Raw genomic sequence first — 14,111 nt, 5'->3', positions numbered from 1 at the left:
TGTATGGAACCTCCTTTTCCATTCCCTCAGTAACATGGGTGTGTTACAGCTGATTTGCTTTTGTAAACTAGAAGGGTAATCAGTACATTTATTTCAGCATTGAACATTTGAATATTTGGCCAAGAGATATATCAGCAAGTCTCTGTGATGTCTGTGAGTGTTGTATATGTGGCATAAGTTTTAGTTTGATTAGTTTAGTAAATAAGACATTAAGCACCTCATGTGAACTATTGCATTCATTTGAATTCAATTCAGTAGAAACCTCTGGGAGAACCACAGTGAAGGAGAGATCTACTCCGATGGACGGACAGGCTGATGCGCTTCACTTTGCCAGATCGAGTGTGGAGCCAGAACCACTCAGGAGGAGAGAGGATAGTCCATCATCCAGGCAGACGAGGAGCCGTTCATCTAGAGTGGAGAACATTCCTCCAGGCAGTTCCCAAGGCTGAGTGGAAGCAATGAAACAGACTACAGCTGAAATTAAATATAAAATATTGTAAGAAGCAGAGGATAGTGCTCAAGCTGCCATACTTCCCCCAGAATAGTTGCTCCTAGGGCAGCGTAACTTAAACTGTAGGTTTATATTTCTGTTCCTAACTGGCCTGACCATAAGCCATTTCAAGGAGGAAAGTTTTTAAGCCTGGTTTTAAATGAAGGGACTGTGTCGGCCTCTTTAACATGGACTGGAACTGATTCCATAACACAGGAGCTTGATAGCTAAACGCTCTGCCTCCTTCTGTGCTTTTAGAGACTCTTGGGACCAACAGAAGGCCAGCATTTTGAGAGCGAAGAGCTCTGTTTGGAAGATATGGTGCTATAGCATCTTTGAGGATGGGGCCATGTCATTTATGACTTTATAGGTCAGGAGGAAAATGTTATATTTGATTCTAAACTCGATGTTGAACCAGTGAAGAGACTCGAGCACCGGCGTAATGTGCTCTCTTCCTTTAGTTCCTGTTTGTTGAGAGCTTTTTATGGAGATTTACAGAACATTTACAGATGTTACAGTAATCAAATCTAGATTTAACAAATGCATGGATATCAGTTTTAGCAAGATATTTCTGAGTATAGCTATTTTATGCAGAGGAAAGTCGGCTTGATTTGTATGCACTTTGGTCAAATAAGACTTTTTTACAGTAGAACTGGAGGCTACACTGACATTGTCCAGTGTAATAATAATCAAGACATATTTCACACTTTCACTTTGTTTCAGCCATTGTATCACATTATTTTTTACCGAAAACATTTTCAAACCGTAGGTGTAAAATGTGGATGCATGCCACTAATGAGCTGCTTGCATGCCCATGGGAAGAAACATTAGACAAAGGGGCTTGGTGGATACGCTGCGTGGGCAGCCCCGGGTCTCTCCGTGGGCAGTCCAAAAATACCACTGGGCGTCTTTCAGACATCAGAGCTCGGCGATGACATGGAGCTGGCAGATATTCCATCACGTTCTGCAGGTCGCTGCTACATTTACTTTTCTCAGTCTGTAACAAATAATAATTTGCCATGGAAACAGTGCCATCAAGTGCTTACATTTGTGTCACTCACAAGTAAATATGGTCATTTGAATTCAAAGAAGCAGAACATTGCGCTGCACTAGTCAGCCTTATGGCCAGAATTGTATAGCTGATTATATAGCCATAAGAGCTCATTTAAAGTAAAAATAAAATACATATATTTTATAACAGTTACATTGTAAACTTTGTATGGTAATATATAATATATAATATCTGTCTTGACGTGATTCATTTTACAGACATTTCCATTTGTCTGCTAATTCGATCTCAATTACTACACTAACATTTTTGTTGGATCATAATATCATCTGAATATCGTTATCGGGCTACTAGTGGTAAGTGATCTTTTGTGTGAGCAGCACATGGTGCAGTCTTTGTTTTCTCTCATCACACATCTTTGTTCAGACGTGTTTGATATTTCTAAAAATACTGCACAGTTCAAATGTTGTTAACACATTCGGAGTCAGACAGCAGAACACAGCTTTGCCAATTAGTGTTGCGTAGCAATGACACAAAAGTCAAATATATTTATTCATGTGAGACCATGGATTTTCACAATGGAGGAGCAACAAGATATCCATCATAAGATCCCTGTTATGACAATACTAATGGGTAATGCTATAGTATATGGCTTAAGGAATAAAGCACACTGTTAACATTACAGCATTTGCAAAAGTCTTTTTACTGATTATCATTAATATATGTTCTACTGCATATTAAATCATCACAAAATAATACATCGCTTTACTTCTACTATTAAAGGGCTTTGGGAAAAAATCAGGCCAAGCAGGTGAAGTGTTCTAACAGCGGCTATTATAGGGCCTTAAATGGGATTTGAGGCTGTATTATTGGTTGTCCCTCACAGGACGTTCTTTGAAGCTTTCTTTAAGTTCTAACACAGAACTTTCTTTCCTGTTGCTGACGACAGTGTAACAGCTTGTGACAGATGGGTTTGTGTGATGGAGATCCAGGCTGGCTGTGGTGGGACTGATGGTGGCAGCGCTAAGGAGATGATTGAGGAAGAGTGAAGAAGGAGTTAGATCCTTTTCCAGGGGCTTCTCTTGTTAGAGGTCACATGATCCTCTTCCTCCCCAGTCAGAGCTCAGGCACGCAGGCTTAATGTGCCCTGGGAAGCTCCACTGCCAGCTCTACTACTGCACCAACTCTGTCACACACTCCAGCGGCCCCGTGCTCCAGAGGGGTATGATTTGATAAAGAGGACCTGCCGGGATATCACTGCAGAGTCGTTTTTATGAACATAAATGAAGCAAATGTAGGATAACACTAACAACTACACTTTATTCCTCCTAAAGCATGAACAAAGACTTAATTCATAATGTGCTAATGCGCAAATAGTCTATTAAGAATTAATTAAGGCATAGTAAGTGGTTATGAGTTAAACTTAAGGTTTTACCGTGATTGAGCAATTTTATTCATTATAAATTAAGTCCCCCGCCTAAGGCCCAAAGTCACTGGGATAGGCTCCAGTCACCCGCGACCCCGGAAGGGAACAAGCGGTAGAAAATGGATGAATTAAGTCTCTGTTCATGCTTTACAAAAGCTATAAAAAAGAGTAGGTATTAGTGTTACCGCATAATTTGGATGTTTAGTTTTGTGAACGTTTTTGGTCTGTGTTTAATAGGTTTGAGGTAACTTGTGATGTTCTGTCTAAATGTTCCATTGCCTGATACGCGCTGCTTTCCTGTCCAGAGATTTGTAATCTCACTTGGACTTTAATTAAATGTTACAAATAATAATAAATGAATACAAGAATCTGTTAAAGGGTTCAGGAATCAGTGATCTATGAACCCGACTAATTTCCATGAGTTGTTTGTGCAAAGCACTGCCAGAAAATGTGATGTGTGGGAGAAATATATACGTAAACAATCGTAAACAATATGATCTCAGCAAATCCACTGCACTGCAATGGAAAAAACGTGGTGGGATAAAGATCTCACTTGACAAATTGCCCAGTGAAAATAAACTGGCACTTCTGAGTGGTGGTCTGGTAGCTCTATAGACATACAGAAATCCAATCTTCTCCTGTGGTGTCCAGGGTATTGCATCTGATTATCGGCACGTCACCTCCAATGTCCTCAGGTCTTTAATTCAGTCGTAGATTGGCTTCTTTCTCCCACCATCTTTCGTTTTGTGGGTTCATTAATGCTGAAATTCCCATCTCACCAAGTCTCCATGAGCATTCTGCCTTTAAGCTGTGGCAGTTGTTCAAAGGAGCATTGCCACGGCAAAGCTTTATGTTTAAAAGTGTCCGACGCTGTGGAGCGTTCATTACACCTTTTCATATGGACACAAACACGCTGCTGTTTAGCATCATCTCACTCGAGCTAATTGAGCATGTCATTGGGGACCGGTTATCACCTGGTGCCGTTGGCTTGTTCTCACTTCACGGAAAATCTATCATAACCATAATTATTCAACGTATTTTGCAACCACAGTGGAAACACACTATTTGAAATGTCTTTGTGTACGAGCTTGATTTTAACACTTTATAACAAATACACTTTCAATAGTCTTAATAAAGCATGAACAAATCATTTACAATTAAGGAATGTTTTTTATAACGTTTCAGTCTTATAGTAAGTTTATATAATACCCAAACCTAACTCATAACCGTAAACTCTTAATGGAGTAGTTACCAAGCCTGAATCCTCCTTGACAAACATCTTCGTTCATTATGAATTAATTACTTTGTTCATGCTTTATTAAGGCGCGTTAAGGTGTGGTTGTTATAAAGTGGAACAGACTTTCCTGTTGTCGTTTTAGAAAGGCTTAACATCGAGACACATTCCCTTATTTAAATCAGAAGATCACGGTGAGACAGGCACAGTCAGCATTACTGCGTTGCATGTCATGGTGCAGTCATATTTGAGATATTCTATGACAGTATGAGATGTGGATTTATGATTTCAAGGTTAATGTGACAATAATTGCTTGCTGAACACCGCTTCTACAATGACATTCACGGCTTGAGGCAAATGGAGGAAGAATAGGTCACAGATGTTCAATATATGGAAAATGCATGTTTGACCCACTGTGCAGTCTGTTCTGATTGTGAAGATACAAAAGAATTTCTCCTGCCACTTTTTGCAACCCTGGCGTCCCCTTTACTGAGGACGTGTATTTTTCTGTGGTGGAGGGTGCGGCTCATGCTTATTCCTCCAGTCCACATGGAAGTGTTGTGGCTGTGGTGACACAAGTGCTTAGACTTTGAGACTTTCCCTTGTTAAGTTTTGTTCTTAAAGGTCCCATAACATGCAAAATCGACTTTTCAGAGCTTTTAACCTTCTTACATTGCTATTTGTGCTTCATATATGTACCCAGAGTGTTTTTTTGATTGATTCCCGCAGTGTTTAGCTATATTACAGACTATCTCCTTTCCTCGAATCTCCAAACTGACGGGGGGTGTCTACAAGACCGGGTCATAACCACAGGCACGCGTCATCATCCCCCCTCACCCTCCCCCCTCTCCACCCGCCTCCCCCTCCCGCCTGCCGCCTCCCGCCCCCTTCCCCCCGGCTCCGCGCTGCTGCAGGCTCGTCTCACCATACAAGCCCGGAGTTTTTCTGCTTCGATTTACGACGAAACACGGCTCAAAGAGGCCCAAAACTTAATTAATGATATTGCACTCTTTACTATTATCACAATGGTGAAGGTTTATGAGGCACTTGATGCAGCAGGAAAATAAACGGAGAGAAGTTCTATCCGATACCGAAAAACCAGGAAATAAGAGCGCGATGGACATAATATATATATATATATATATATATATATATATATATAGATCTATCTGTTCTACGCACGCTGTAGAATAAACACCAGATTTGTTTAGTCTCAAAGTAGTGTTGATCTGAAGTTCTATCGTTTCTCACTCAGTCGCACGGCAGGAGCAGCGCAGCGCGGAGCAGACAGCTGTGGGGGACACACTACGTCACGGGTGGGCGGGGCACACACATGCTCTGAGACTACGTCATGGGTTGGGCGGGGGAGCCAGATCGCTCTTTGCAAGGGTGGGGGCGAATGTCAAACCAAGCCGTTTGCATTTCCGGGTTGGTGAGGGGGTCCAAGGTCTGGGTGATATTTCTTAACTATTATGTTAAGGGTGTTGCACAACCCTTATTATTATCAATTATACACTTAGGATAGACTACGAAACGTGAAAAAAAGCATGGATTAATCTGCGGAGAAAAGGTGTCATTCTTTGTTTATTTTTACTATTTTATTTCTCATCAGAACATAAAACATACACAAACTCAACAACAATTATTACACCAGAAGAGGGGGTCAAAAAAAAAAAAAACATAAAAAAGAACAAAAGCAAAACAAATGATACAGGAAATAAAAATAAAATAAATAATAATATTAATAATAATAATAAAATATAGCCGCAAGCGGCAATGATCGGCCCTCGCCACGCCGCCGCCACGCCGCCGCCACGCCGCAAGAGGAGGGGGCGCTAATGCGCCCCAATTGTCCTTTTATTACATCTACTGCTGAATCTGTGACGCTGTCACATCTCCCCTTTGTTTTACCATCAAAAAGCAATTTTATTTTGAATTCTTGGCAAAATGTGCGGCTTTGCCGCACAGACACCGTGACTCTTAGAATAAAAATGTGGATAACTTTTGATGGTCCACCCCTGAAGATGAGTCTCACCAAATTTCAGGTTAATATGTCTAACGCCCTGAGAGGAGTTCGTGAAAGTCTAAAGTGTAAACATGTTCTGGCGATTTCCCCATTGGAATAACATGGAAGGTTTTGGTCATCGCTACGGCCACGCCATAACAATTATGACATGGGTCTCATTGACTTTTTTGATGGGGATGCCAAAATTGAGTTGTGTGTCAAATTTCATATAATTTCGCAAAACTAAATATTTAACCTCCATATAAAATCTGTAGGGGGCGCTGTGGCTCCAAATTAATTTATTTCACTTCAAGTAGGTTTAGGGCAAAGAGTTTAACAACTGATTCTAATTTGACGCAATTCGGACTTTATCTGCGCAAACGGCAGAAATGTTAAATTTGGGAGATTTCTGAAATTCTTGCTACAGTTTGCGGCTTCGCCGCACAGAGACCGTGACAGGTATCAATGTAATTTGGATAACTTTTGATGTCCCACTCCTCAGTAGCATTTTCACCAAATTTCAGCTTTTTAGGGCCACCGCCCTGGGAGGAGTTCGTAAAAGTACGACGTTTGGAAAAACTCCGAAGTCATGTTTAGCCATTTTTGAAGCAATATGGCCGACATTTGGTTGGGCGGACGGCGTTGCCGTAATAATATTTTTTACTTCTCTTGTCACCATCTACCTCTGCGCCAAATTTCATGATTCTACGATCAGATTTTTTTGGGGTCATTTCCCATCTCTCAATGCATTTTTGGTACATTTGGGGGCGCTGATGCGCCAATTTTTTTAATTTTAGAAAAAGGAAATAGCCAGAATGTAGAGAGGCACGATTTTTAGAGGTGTGCTAATTTTTGTGACTTTTCGTCAATGTTCACTGGGTGAAAAATAGGGGGGTTGGTCCCGAGAAGAAGAAAGAAAGAAAGAAAGAATATTAAAGCCGCAAGCGGCATCCAACGGCCCTCGCGGGCCGCCGGCCTTCCGACTCTGCGCTTTCGACTTGATAAAGATGGCGCCCTTGTTGTGTGTTGAATTAAAAAAGAACTTGACAGACGGCGACACATTGGACATGGCCAATCCAGTGCAAATAAACACAAGTGTCAGTCAAATTTGCTGCGCCGCCGCACAGAGACCGTGACACTTGGAATATAAATATGGATAACTTTTGATGCCCCGCTTGTGTAGATGATATTTCCCAAAGTAAAGCTTGATCGAGCTATTGCCCACGGAGGAGTTTGTTAATGTGTGAAGCGTAAATGTGAACATTTCAAAGATTTGGCGTTTTCCCATTTGTGACAGTATATTTGCGGCTCCACGGCACAGAGACCGTACCACTTAATATCAAAATATGACTATTTTTTGATGCCCCGTTTGTGTAGATGATTTTCCCCAAATATGAGCTTGATCGGGCAATCGCCCTAGGAGGAGTTTGTTAAAGTGTGAAGCGTGAAAATGTGGTCATTTTAGAGATTTCGCTGTTTTCCCATTTCTGACATATATTTGCGGGTCCGCCACACAGAGACCGTAGCACTTAGAATCAAAATATGGATAACTTTTGATGCCCCGCTTGTGTAGATGATATTCTCCAAAAATAAGCTTGATCGGGCAATCGCCCTAGGAGGAGTTTGTTAAGTGTGAAGCGTAAAAATGTGGTGATTTGAGCAATTCTACGATTTTCCCATAAGGATAACATTGGATGTTTCTGTCATCGCTACGGTTACGCCGTACAAAATATGACTTTGGCTCTCATACTTTTATGATCGGGATGGCAAATTAGAATTGTGTGCAAAATATCATGTCATTAGGAAAAACTCTATTGTTTATAGGCCACTCTGAAGGCCAAATATTCAGAATTCTGGGAAACGTTTGCGGCTCCGTCGCACAGAGACCGTAAAAGCTATCCTTAAAATTTGGATAACTTTAGATGCCCCACTTGTCTAGAGGACGTACACCGATTTTGAGGTCGGTGGGCAAAACGCACTAGGAGGAGTTCGTTAAAGTGTGAAACATAAAAATGTGGATATTTGAGAGATTTTGCGGTTTTCCCCTAGGGATAACATGGGAGGTTTATGTCATGGCTACGACTACGCCGTAAAAATTAAGGCATTTGTCTGATAGGCTTTTTTGATCGGGACGGCAAAATAGAATTTTGGGTAAAGTTTAGAACATTTTGTTAAAACTAATTTTTGACCTTCAATGTTAATTTAAAGGTCACTCTGTAGGGGGCGCTATTGCGCCCATTTCAATTTTGTCATCATAAACTGGTCCAAACTAGAAATTTTAACAACTGATTCAAATCTGGTCCTAATCGGACTCGTTTTGATCAAATGGGAGCAATTTTTAGATTAGCAATATCCCAAAATAAGTGGTCCAACTTTGCTGCTGCGCCGCACACAGACTGTAAAAGGTATCCCAAAAATTTTGATAACTTTAGATGCCCCACTTGTCCAGAGGACGTACAACGATTTTGAAGTTGGTGGGCAAAACGCCCTAGGAGGAGTTCGTCAAAGTTTGACGTGAACAAAATGGCTAACTCAGCTTGTTTTCATTTTCAAAGGAAGATGGCGGCCATAGGGTAAGTCTGGGGGCGTGGCCACAATAACATTTTTTTTTGTCCTCAAGAGAGGAATGTGTGTCCCGAATTTTGTAGCTCTACGGCAAAGTTGACCCCGGGCGTCTCCCATAGGCGGAATGTATTTTGACTTTTGTCGGTGGCGCTGTCGCGCCATTTTTTGACGAAAGAAAAAATGGCCCAGAAAAAATCGAATTTTTCGCCGATTCTGAATTTTGGGCAAAGTTTGGTGAGTTTTTGAGCATGTTCAGGGGGTCAAATTAGAGCTCAAAAAGCAGAAGAACAAGAAAAATAATAAAAATAAAAAAAACAATAATATTTTTAGCAAAAACAATATAGCCGTTTCCACTATAACAACAAATTATACATCGTTTGAAAGCTCTAAGCCTTCCCCATGCCGCCATGGGGTGGAATCATCATTACGAGCGCTTACGCGCTCGTCACTCCCTATTCCGTCGGTATGCCCCGCCCACTCCCCATAGACTTCCATTGATTTCAGCAGATACAAGCATGACCCATGCCTGCGGCATGGATTCTCGCGTACGGGACGATGCCAGGAGGGTTTTTGGAGGAATGCAGCGCTTCGCGCTGCTGTTGTCAACAATGAGTGAATGGGCTACGCCCATTCACTCATTGTTGACTATTTCTGTCATAGCAGGAGTAAGTATGCATGATCCATGCCTTCGGCATGGGCTAGTTCACTGTACTTGCCAGGGGCAAGTACAGCTCGCGCTTTCCTACCTCATGGTGTGGGTCCCTGGTCACTGTCGTTTCGTTAATTTTGAGTGGGCTCCGCCCACTTTGTGTTTTTGGCCCTCTATACAGTAATAATGTTCAATTTTTGCATTACATGCTTATATGCACGGAACATGCAAGATATGGGGAACGTATTCGTGAGCTACTTAGCGCAAATGAGTGCTTTATGAGTGCTAAACGAGCACTTTAAATTGGGATCCCAATTTAAAGTGCTCGTTTATTGCATACTTTTGCACGGGCTTCGCCCGTTTACAACGGTAAAGTTCCATTTTCCTACTACTAATTAGTATGCACGGGGCGTGCGTGAGTGAAGGAGTGCGTTAGTGAGTGTTTGGAAGTGGGCGAGCGCTTCGCGCTCGATTTCGTGCGCACTATGTGCGCACTTTCGCAGCCGTGCTTCGCACGGCCTTACGAGATTAATAGGCCTCTCGCCAGCTTGTGGCGCTCGGGCCTAATTAAAAACTCTAGACTTGGTGAGGCTTAAGTTTTAGGAGCAAAAGTTGAGAATAAGGGAGTGGCATCAGAAAAAAGGGGGGAAAGAATAAATAAATAAAAAGACATTTTCATTGGTATACGTATCCATTCGTAAACGCCCACATACATATATATATATTTACACACATATACACACAGTCGGCCATATATTCATATACACGTGTCATTCTTTGTAACATATTTCCTGTAATGTTATTTCAAATTTGAGAGGCTTTGTTGAGTTTCACACTGCACTGAAACTACATTGAATACAGAAATCGCTTGGGGAGAAACAGATATGTTAAATTGCGCCCTATAAAGCTCAAAGATGGCGGATTGCACTTGACTTCCTAAACCTCTTTGTGTCTTCGTATTGATTCATTTGGTCTATATTAATATTATTCTCACCGAGCCTTCTCATTAACAACCTCTTTCACGCAGTATGTCAGAGCAGCTGCAGTGCAATAATCGAGTCATTAGTTTAATTATGTCGTTTTAATGAGAAAGATGAAAAGCATAATTCAACTTGAACTAGTGGCGTTTAAGGATTTGTTCAGCTTTGACTTTCACGGAAGATTCTGCTGCGGCGGATTGCAGATTGAGTAAAAATGTAAAAGGTCAATACACTGGTTGAAGTCATGCTAAAACACATTCTTTTGCACAAAACTTTATTGATATTCGAGGGAAATTACTAGGACAAAATGAATCGTTCAAGCCAACACAGGAGCATTATTCCCCAAAACTTCTGTCAAACGTGTAACTGTTTTGCTCTCTCGTCAGCCCCGACTCCCTTGAATCCGCACCCATCACCGCTAATGCAATGTGATGTGATTCACGAGTAGTTATGCTGCAACGATTGGCATTGTAAAAGTGTGAGGATGAAAAGTGCGTCTGTTTGTTTCCTGCTGGTTCCTAATGATTCAAGCGTTATCGGAGCGTGTCCTCTGGAGTATTGCCCATCTATCGCCGCGAGCAGACAGACTTTCTAATGATGTATCAGGCCGGAGAGGAAACAAGGCCAGAGGAACTGAAAGAGACCATGCTTCAAATCTGACACTTTTTTGAGTGAGAATCCATACACCACTGGAGTAAATCATGAATATTACAGCGTCCGTAGACCTGAATCTGATGGCGGCTTTTATAGTTTGCCATCTTCAATTTATCATGTAAATAAGTATGATTTTAGAAGATTAGAAGAAGATTTACGTCATGACCAAAACAACAATGAAATTCAACATTTCATTTCCTCTTTTTTAACACGTTATTGCTCCTCAATATGTGAACTGCTTTATGAAATCAAACGCTGAATGATTTGAATTTGACAAAAACTGCCAGATAAAAAAAAGAAATGTACATGTAGGTTTACTTTGTTGAGGATAGGGTGAACAGAACTTAATTTATTTCAATTGAACTAATATAGACCTAATTTATTTGGAAAATTGTCACTTTTCTACAAAAACATGATATATTTTTTGTTTTTATGATTGTATTGGGACTTAAATAATCACAATTAACCTAATAATAATAATCTTGACATCCATAGAAACTAACTTGTGTTGCTGTGCCTGGATTGGCATTTCTGTGGCATTTAATATTTTTTTTTATTATTCATTTATTTTACCAGTCGGCTCTTTTAGACTGGACAGTGCTGGGGAAATGGAAACGAGACTGGGAAAGGACATGCAGCAAATTGTCAGAGCTGGAACGGGTGTTTTTGTTGCTTCAAATGAAACCTTAAAATACATGCATTCTTACTCCTAGTGAAAACACCTCTCCACAGATCTGACTTGTAACTTGGCTTGGTGGAGTCACCTGCTTGTCAACATGGACATACATCAAATTCAAGGCAAAGCTATATAATCTCCATGGAGACGAGCAGACGGCACTTAGAGACTTTGTGTTTGTAAAATGTGCTATACTAATAAAGTTGGATTGGACCCCCAGTGCACCTAATGTAATGTTGTAAATCAGGCATGTCCAAACTACGGCCCGGGGGCCAAATGCGGCCCTTAGACCAATTTGTGTTGGCCCTCCGGCTTCCTGCTAAGTTGGCCCAAACAACAAATAGAAGTACTTTTACTGTAAAATTGGAAAAAATCAAGCATTTTGATGTTATACCATCTAATAATAATGTTCCAAGTCTTATGAAAGGTGTGGAGGCATCAAAACTATGTCAAATGTAAAACTTCAAATGAATCATTTTTCAAATTTGACATTGTCAGGTTGTTTGTGGCCCTCAAAAGTTTCAAAATGCGGCCCTCAGTGAAAAAAGTGTGGACACCCCTGTTGTAAATGTTTAAACCATTTGTTCCTGGAATGACATTTTGTTGTACATAATGTATTGGCAACTTTTGTATTTGAATAGAAAATATATGTTTGTGTGGGGCAGTGGTGGAGCTTTAAACTGTTTTCAAAATGCTCCCTAAAGTAAATCTAAATATTAATAATCATCATACTATAGATTTTAGTTCTTTCTATTGTGAATAAATTCAATTTTCAGGAGACACACTGTGCAAAAGCAATGTTATAATAGCATTTTGAGAGAGTGGTGCCTGAGTAATCTCCAAGGCGCCATTGCTCTGTCGATTCCCATTTTCACCCCTCTATCCACTGCTCTGAACTTTTTTTGAATACGTGGAGGTTTTCAACAGCGCAGAGTAGCTATTTTTGCACAAATACAAAAAAATCTGCAGATCGCTTCTCTGGACTGCAGCTGTCTGTGGGTTGAAGTTCAGCACGGCGGAGCAGCAGTTATTTTAGATGCAGAAAGCGCGCAGATATAGGAACAAATCAATCTAAAAGTGATGTGTCACCTGTCATGCTGCAATGTCAAATAAATATGGGAAGGAGTGTCTGGAATGCCTGCCAATGTGGTCCGATAAATTTGGATTTGGCTATTTTTATTTTTTATTTAGTTAATTTTACTGTATTTCTGTAATTTCTTTGTGATTTGAATGCATTTTTCCTGCTGTGTGAAGCACTTTGAATTGCCTTGTGTATGAAATGTGCTCTACAAATAAACTTGCCTTGCCTAGATGCACTATTGCGATTTACGAGACGCAAAAAACCGCAAAAAAACAACATTCAAACAAATATTGAATACACAAGGAGAGATGTTGTAATAATCAATATGTACTTTTTTTTGGCATTTTTGACATAAACGTTTTCTTAATTTCTTGCTGCTGTATTTTGAGATCGTCTGTAACTCTTGAACATTTGTCAGTTTGCAGCATAGTAAACTTTTCACTCACAAACCATGAGAAAAGTGCTATCGCAGTGTTGCAGCCTGACCAGAGAAATCTACGGCTCTCATCTGTCTGTAAAGTGCCTTGTGGTTTCTGTGACTGATGGCCCTCAGCGAGCCGGCGTTTTATCACCGCTCTTAGCTCCAGTCATTTGACATTCAAAGCAGGAAGTAGTGAACGAGCCGAGCTTATCTGATAGTGGCTCTCACTCAGTTACATTACACTTTTATATCGGCTGCAAATCTCCATCTCTGTCATTAGGGAGTCTGTGGCCTTTGCAAGATTAGAGACAGCATGTTGAATGTGAATTGCTTAGACAGTCTAGTATAAAATGGCAGAAAATAGACTTCACTGGTACATTTAAATCAAATTTGTCAAACATCTTTAAAGCAACAATTGTATATATCTAACCCAACTTCAATAAAAGCTCATTTTAAAGGACAAATATTATGGCTTATTTGTATTGTTATTCGAATCAAGTTGCTTTAATTTAGCATTTCATGTTTTTGAACTACTTTCTTTTTTTTTTTTAATGAAAACACAAAATATCTTCATGTCACTCTGACGTTTCCCATGGCGGGAATTAACTTGTGTCTCCATCTACTGGCTGCAGAGGGAATTACATAGGTGGGATAAACAAATTCTAGCTTTCTGACATGCTGCCACGTAGTGAATGTGATTTGACAGCAGAACGAGTCTATTGATGATTTATGGACTTAATAACAGCACAGAAGATGATGTGTTTTTGATGCTCTGGGTGTTTTTGATGCTCTGAGGGCAGAGGACATTCTCACCATTCATCACACATCACTCAGTGTAAATGGAGCTGAATGTAACTCCAAGTATGTTTTTGATGAGGGAACAATGGAGATATATGATTAAAGGCTCAAAGAAGTAAATTA

Source organism: Eucyclogobius newberryi, unplaced genomic scaffold, assembly GCF_026437365.1.
Source record: "Eucyclogobius newberryi isolate DKJ021-1_F unplaced genomic scaffold, fEucNew1.0.hap1 SCAF_7, whole genome shotgun sequence".
Classification (NCBI taxonomy): domain Eukaryota; kingdom Metazoa; phylum Chordata; class Actinopteri; order Gobiiformes; family Gobiidae; genus Eucyclogobius; species Eucyclogobius newberryi.
The sequence above is the reverse complement of the archived record's forward strand: the minus strand, read 5'-3'. Positions refer to the sequence as shown.